This window comes from Sinocyclocheilus anshuiensis, unplaced genomic scaffold (assembly GCF_001515605.1).
Source record: "Sinocyclocheilus anshuiensis isolate Anshui unplaced genomic scaffold, SAMN03320099.WGS_v1.1 scaffold119, whole genome shotgun sequence".
Classification (NCBI taxonomy): Eukaryota; Metazoa; Chordata; class Actinopteri; order Cypriniformes; family Cyprinidae; genus Sinocyclocheilus; species Sinocyclocheilus anshuiensis.
Window position 1 is genome coordinate 1,327,466 of NW_015549581.1, and position 8,117 is coordinate 1,335,582.

Consider the following 8,117-nt stretch of genomic DNA (forward strand, 5'->3'; position numbering starts at 1 on the left):
ATACCGGCTGTTCTGACTCACAGACTTTTTTATATTTAAAGAATTTGCAACTGATGATTCAAACATCAATTGTAGAGTAGTGCTTGTTGTTTGTCATTTCTCCGATCACAGATGCAGACATGGTTTTATTTTTACGCGGCCGATGCAGCGCAACGTGTAAAAAGACAGTATAAGTCATTATAATCCGTAATTATGTCCCCACTGGATGCAACAAATGCCTCGTTTATAATGGGTTTTAATGTTTTTGTCTCGTCGCTCCATCACAGTATGGTAAGGGGCGTAACATTTCCGTCACACACTTGAGGTATTCGGCCAATCAAACAGCACTGGATAGCTGGCCAATCAGAGCACACCTTGCTTTTCAGACCGATGAGCTTTGTAAAAATCGACGCGTTTCAGAAAGGCGGGGCATAGAGGAGAAACAATAATGTACAGTATGTGGAAAATAATGTGTTTTTTTAACCTTAAAATGCATAAACACATTTCATTACACCAAATACACCAAATAATGTTCTTTTTAGCAACATCATATGACCCCTTTAAAAATAAAGGTTCTTGCACGTGGCATCTATGATCCATGAAGAACCTTTAACATCCATGATGAACAACAAGGTTCTCTATAGTGGAAAAAGGTTATTTAGATTATGTAAATATTCTTTACACTAAGAAAAAAATGGTTCTGTTTAGAACTGTTCTTTGGGAACACAAAATGGTTCTTCAATGGCGTCACTGCGACAACCCACTTTGGAACCTTTATTTTTTGGAGTGTGGCTTTACACATTGTCTGTTTAAACCTTTCTCTAGTCTGAGAGTGGTATGAGAGTTCACTGGCGCGTATATGCCGTCCTGACAGTATCAGGGACTAAGCAGAACATTTGTGGGTGTTGAGATTCATTCAATCTGCCATCGAGCTTTTAACTGAAGACTTGAATGCATGAATATATCAAACCTTAAAGAAGGATGAAAATAATGAGTTGCTCTTTGATTGTGTAACATAATTATCCACAGTAGCGAAATACCTTAAGCCATAAAGTAAGCTCAATATCATAATGCAAAGCACATTGTTTTCTCTTTTAAAGTAAAATATTTTTTTCCCTCCAAAAAGGCTATTTTTGACATATTTTCAAGAATAATAAAAGTCTGCAGGCACTAAGAGATTTGTGCAAATTTGGCTGTCAATATATGTCTCGCATCATTCAAAATTGAGAATGTTGTGAAATAGCATTTTTTATGTGCTAGGATCCATATTTTGTGCTAGGCTTTTTCAGTAACTGTTTACGTTGTCTCTTGGAACAGCTGGGGTTCTTTCAATCGGCAGTGAAAAGCATAAATATATAATTCGACTGGTAAATCAGCAGCATCTCTTCAATACATGTTGTTCATCTCTTGCAAAGTCGGTTCTGCAGAAAAACAGATGATTGCTTTCTACGCACAATAACAAGCAGTTGTCGAGCACTAGGTGTCCAAATCTTCCTCAAACAGGAAATGGGGATTTGCTCCGAGGGTCAGGAGAGGAGTTAGGTGTGTGTGAGGTGAGGTGAAAATCCACACACAAACGGTTTCTCCACAGCTGTCAAGCATTCTTCTTCTGATCATCCTGATGCTTTGCAGTGAGATTTGGAGCTCTGCACAATCTTGCACAGCATAAAACTCGAGTCTAACACACTCAAACACGCACACACTCTTCACAGAACTAATGTGCCACCTTAGACTGTTCTTTTGGCTCAGTCTCGCGTTCATTTGTCACATGCCCACATGATATCACTTCCAGACGCCTGTTTATGTGGGAAAGGGTTTTATATGGGAAAGTAAATGGATCTTTACAAGCAGACTTTCCTAACCGAAGGGAGCTGTCAGCAATTTGGCTCTGCATTAGTGTGGCGAAGCTCAGCATTATCTAGGTCTCTCTGGTAATTTCAGCATTACTGATACTGTCTGATGGAAAGCACTTAGAATTCCACGCACCGCTGTTGTTGCTGCCTGCAAAACTTCCTAGAGTTCTTCAAAACAGGTCAGATCAGCCACAAACTGAGCTGGTATTGATGCAGTCCCCTAGAAACCTGAGCTGGATAAAGAGTTAATCAATGTTAATTCCTCAGTTGTGCTTTGCAGTGCCCTGCATTGGCAATGAGATACATGTTCGGTTCTGGTGTAGCAGATTGAAAGTAGGCTACCTGATATATAAATGCTTGTATTTATCTCGGATCAGTTGTTATCCAGTTACTTGTAAGATAGCAACTCGAGGGGGGGATTTTTCAATACTTTCAAAATCTTGGGGAAAATTGTTAATTGTGGTGGAAATCACTATGAGACAGTCATAATAGTAGTTACTAGTTTATATAAATCATTGTCAAATATTATTAAAGGAGACATATTATGCCCCTTTTTACAATATGTAATATAAGTCTCAGGTGTCCCCAGAATGTGTCTGTGAAGTTTCAGCTCAAAATAACCCACAGATCATTTATTATATCATTTTGAAAATGCCTATTTTGAGTGGAAGCAGAAACACGCTGTTTTTCGTGCCTGTCTCTTTAAATGCAAATGAGCTGCTGCTCCCCGCCCCCTTTTCCAGAATAGAGCTGAGCCATTACAGCTTGTACCTGCTAAAAAACATCTCTTTTGGTTCTGATTATCATGTTTATCGTGCTGAAATCATGCGTTTTAAACCATATTAGTTTAAACTTCTGATTTACGGTTTTCTGAGTGCACACGGACAGAAAGCGGCTGTCACAGCATGTGAGTACTAAACTAAGTTCTCATTCACACACAAGTTTACGTTAAAAACACACGAGTTACAAAAACAGTAGGTTATGTCTGTGAAGGTTTAGATCTGTGTGGCAGCAGCAATATACAATACATAAATCAATAAATCCACTGCTCTCTTGTCTCCTCTGAGGCTGGAACTCTAAATAGTGTTCTGTGCTCATCAGTGCAGCCAAAGACAGAAAGAACAGTTAGCATGTTTTGCTCAAACTTTCGCCATGGCATTAGAACTTGTACACCATTGTCGCTTGCTAAATCAAAATGATGGCGCCATGTGTGGAAACTCACAGATTAAGGGGCGGTAATATTATAATAAGATCCCTTTGCAACGTCACTAGGGGAGCGAAATCAGACGCGCTCGTTTTCTCAGACGCTTGCAAAAAATGTCTTCCCAAAACAAAGTTACTGGGTTAATCTTTTTCATGTTTCCTTGGTTGGTAGATGCACCGGGGACCTGATTATAGCACTTAAAACCTGGAAAAGTCAGCTTTTCATGATATGTCACCTTTAATGATTCATTCATTCACACATTTTATTTTATTATTTTATTTAAATTTTTAATTTTTTTTTGCCTTTGCCTTTTTATTTACATGAAATAAAGACTAATCTGAAACTAACATTCCATTGTTGAATCTAACTGAAACTGAACTGATTTTACAGTACATTTTATATTAAAATACATAACAAATAAAAACAAAAGCAAAAAATTAACCCTAGGCCCACCCTCAAGTCTCTATGGTATTTTGGTTCCTAAATATGCTACGCCAATTTCTTTGTCCCTTACAAAAAATGCAAGTCCAATCTTTCTTTCAACAGACTGTATGATTACGAAGTTTAATACTTAGAGTTCAGCATTTGACGAACCCCAAACCCTGAGTATGAGCAATAGTAATTGTAATGCTCGCCTCAGCAAGCCCTGCCAACAAGTCCTTTGTGTATCATTTATAGAGCTGTCAAACATAATTGATGCTCAGTCAAATGTCAAATGCGATCCTACAGGCAGCACGAATAATGGGTTTGAACATGGTTTAATACGTGTTTAATGGCTCCCTCTTCACACACTTCATTAGGGAATGAGCGGAACACATACCGAGACAGAAATAGAGAGTGATGGGGTGGGGGGGGCTCTAAATAGTGTTCTGTGCTCATCAGTGCAGCCAAAGACAGAAAGAACAGTTAGCATGTTTTGCTCAAACTTTCGCCATGGCATTAGAACTTGTACACCATTGTCGCTTGCTAAATCAAAATGATGGCGCCATGTGTGGAAACTCACAGATTAAGGGGCGGTAATATTATAATAAGATCCCTTTGCAACGTCACTAGGGGAGCGAAATCAGACGCGCTCGTTTTCTCAGACGCTTGCAAAAAATGTCTTCCCAAAACAAAGTTACTGGGTTAATCTTTTTCATGTTTCCTTGGTTGGTAGATGCACCGGGGACCTGATTATAGCACTTAAAACCTGGAAAAGTCAGATTTTCATGATATGTCACCTTTAATATTTCACTCTGTTTAGATGATCATAATTTTGACTAATTCAGAATGAGTGTTTGTGTTCTGCTGCACTGTTTTAAATGTAAATGTAAACACTGTAAAAAATGTAAAAACGTAAACAAATGTAAACATATACACTAGAGAGTTACATGTGTTTTTCAGTGTCTTATGCATGAGTATTGCATTTTTAAGAGGCTTGTGAAATTAGTGACCAGTCACACAACTTTTTTTTTTGACCAAAGGCAGTGGAATGAAAAAATGCAAGGTATGGGATATGAAGTTCTTTTAATTCGATCACCATGTTTTTAGAAAGCCTTCATGGTTTTGCAGGAAATGCTGCAAAAAATGTGAGTTGTGAACATAATGGTCAAACACATCAATCTAACACGTTTACACTGGAAAAAAATGGAGACAACACAGCTGAATGCAGAAATGCATTCTATATGAACAGCCCCTTAATGTTACATATAAAAGTCAACACCTTAAGTTGTTGAAGAAGCACCGAGTGTCAATAATATGATTTAAGCACTGAATTCACTGGAAACTCTAGCACTTTTGGCTGCTTTGGAAATGCTTATGACAGTGCCTTCCCCTCAGAGCAAACTTTCTCAACCTTTTGACACTCTCAGGGTCGCTCCATTCTACTGTCAATCCCACAATCCCCTGCTGCTCGGTTCCCATAGTCAGGGTAGCACCATATTTAATTTTTGACAGAAATGAAAATGAGTCTTTGAGGAATAGAAGTACAGTGGGTTCAATGGAGTATGTTGCTTAACAACATGCCGAAAGTTCAGCTGACAAAACTTTACACAAAAAATAACAAAAAAATAATAATCTCCATAAAAACAGTTGAGTTGTGAAAATTATATGATCTAGGCCTTTATAAATATTGTAAGTTATCCCTCACAGCATTGTTTTCATCTGTGTTAAAGGGATAGTCCACCCAAAAATGAAAATTCTTTCATTAATTACTCACCCTCATGTTGTTCCAAACCCATAAGACCTTTGTTCATCTTCAAAACACAAATTAAGATATTTTTGATTAAATCTGTGAGCTTTCTGACCCTGCATAGACAGCAAGGGAACTACCACGATCAAGGCACAGAAATGCAGTAAGAACATCGGTAAAACAGTTCATGTGACATCAGTTGTTCAACCATAATTTTTAGGCTCTTTTAACGATATAAGTTTCTGTGCCTTGATCATGGTCGTACATTTGCTGTCTATGCAGGGTCAGAGAGCTCTCGGATTTCATCAAAAATATCTTAATTTGTGTTCTGAAGATGAACGAAGGTCTTTCGGGTTTGGAACAACATGAGGGAATGACAGAATTTTTATTTTTGGGTGAACAATCCCAATGAATTCAAGATGGGGTCTGACACAAGTCTGTAGCAAACCATTTGAAAGCGTTCGCTCAGCTCTGCTGCAGTGGACACTGAAGGTTTGCACATAGCGACAGATATTCTCATCATAAGTGTGCTCCATTTTGTAGTTTATTTTGGCAAGAATCCCTTATACAGGAATAGACCTATTCCTGTATAGGTGTAGGCTATGCACAGCGACCAACCACCATTTGTCTTGTTTTATGTGCCGTTTAGCGGCGTGTAAATCGGGGGTCTGAGACTGAAACTATAATAACATAGATTTCCTCAATTTCAGTCTCTGTTGTTCTCCAATATGGCACAGTTTACTGTAACAAAATGCACATGGGCTTTCCCTGTATTTAAATTTCCAAAAGTACACAGTGCAAGTCGTTTAACCGGCCAATTAGAGATTGTTTGAGAAGCCCGAGGTTGAGCGCTGCTCAGTGTGTGTGCATTTCAAGCTCTTAAAGGTCTGAGCGGAGCTCGTTTCACACACCAATGACTCACTGCTCACCGCAGACATTCATAATTATAGACAATCTGGTGATTAACCCTACGTCCTCACATCACATCTCGTTATGCCCTGAATGCTACCAAGATGAAAAAAGGTTCTGCTTTTGTTCACATTAAGACTCAAATTGATTTAGCTGCTCCAGAGCTCGTAAAGAAAAGCGCCATTAATCTAAACCATGGCTGACCTTCAGTAAGTGAGAACTACATGTTCTCCTGTGGTTTTTAAAGTTGAATTATAACCTGTACTGTATGCAAGCGTAGTCTAGGACTTCTAAAGAAAATTCTGTAATGTTTAATGCAAATGATCTTAGATTTGACCATACCACTAATTAGATTGTTTATACTACGCTTTCATAAGCGCCTGAATAACTGGAGAGACCTCTTCTGAACTCAATTTATTATTTTCTTTCAGATTTTTAAGAACCGTAAATGAGTTTTCAGCTGAGAGTGCACGGGAATCCAAAAGCAAAAGTCATTTCACTCGTGGACCAAGTTATTGCATTTTGACGAAAGATATGTCTTTGAAGAAACATGCACTGATGAATTGAAAACCGTAAGCATGCATATATTAAACTAAGAAAAATTTTAATTCTGCCATAATTTACTCACCCCCTGCTGCTTCCAAACCTGTATGAGTTTTTTGCTTCTGCTGAACAGAACACAAACAAAGAAGATATTTTGAAGAATGCTAGTAACCAAACAGTTGATGGTAGCCATTGACTTACATATTTTGTTCCATACTATGGAAGTCAATGGCTACCGTCAACTGTCTGATCTTTTTTTTTGTGTTCATCAAAAGAAAGAAACTGCATATCTCTATATATGTAATATTATGCATTATAATATTTAGTTATTTAATTTTCTTGCCTTAAGAGGAACTGAATGGGTATAAAAACTACTGATTGCTTTTAAAGAGATAGTTCACCCAAAAATGAAAATTTGATGTTTATCTGCTTACGCCCAGGGCATCCAAGATGTAGGTGACTTTACTTCTTCAGTAGAACACAAACGAAGATTTTTAACTCAAACCGTTGCAGTCTGTCAGTCTTATAATGGAAGTGAATGGGAATCATGGCTTTGAGAGTAAAAAAAAAAACACAAACAAAACCAAATTAAACTCTGCGGTAAGCAGATAAACATCAAATTTTCATTTTTGGGTGGACTATCCGTTTAACTAACTTTTGCATGACCAATGCTACAAGTCAGAGTGAAACACTTTTTTTTTTTTTTGCTCTACTTGCACAGCTTGACAGAAAATTGACATTTCTGACAAAGCCTGATGTGGATTTGTGTAGGACGGAGGCACATCAATGCTGATCTGACCAGGAATCAGAGGAGTAATCATAGATCAGGACAGCTGTAAGTATATTCTTGTATGCTTTCATATGAGTCTTGTTGAGAATAATCACGGAGAGTTGTGCTGCATTATTCCAGCCTTTTCTTCCTCTACACCAGCTACTTCACGCTCAGTCCATTTCCCTTCGCCAGTATTGATTACATAAAGTCTCTCTGATTGCATAAAGACCCTTGAGAAGTCTTTCTGCCGGGTGCATGACCTGAAGACAGACAGAGGAAAGTCTGATCCTAGTATCAGCTCTGGAACGGGCTTGACTCTGAGATTCCCCTCCTGCCCTTTCACTGCTGTAGCCTTCAGTCATTATTATCTAGTGACTTTCAGAGTGGTGAACTTTTGGAGAAGGAATTACTCCAGCTAATTTTCAGTCTATCGAGTTTCATCTCACACAATCTGAATAGTCTTTTTCGCTCCAGTAGCAGCTAGCTAAATTGTGTGTTTAACTGTAGCTTTTTATGGAAACATGCTCTAGGTTTATTTTTTTTTGCTGCTGCTTTTTAAATTTACCTACAAACATGAAGTTTTTCACTTCACAAGATGTTAATTGATGGACTGGAGTGGCGTGGATTATTGTGATGTTTTTATCAGCTGTTTGGACTCTCATTCTGACGGCACCCATTCACTGCAGA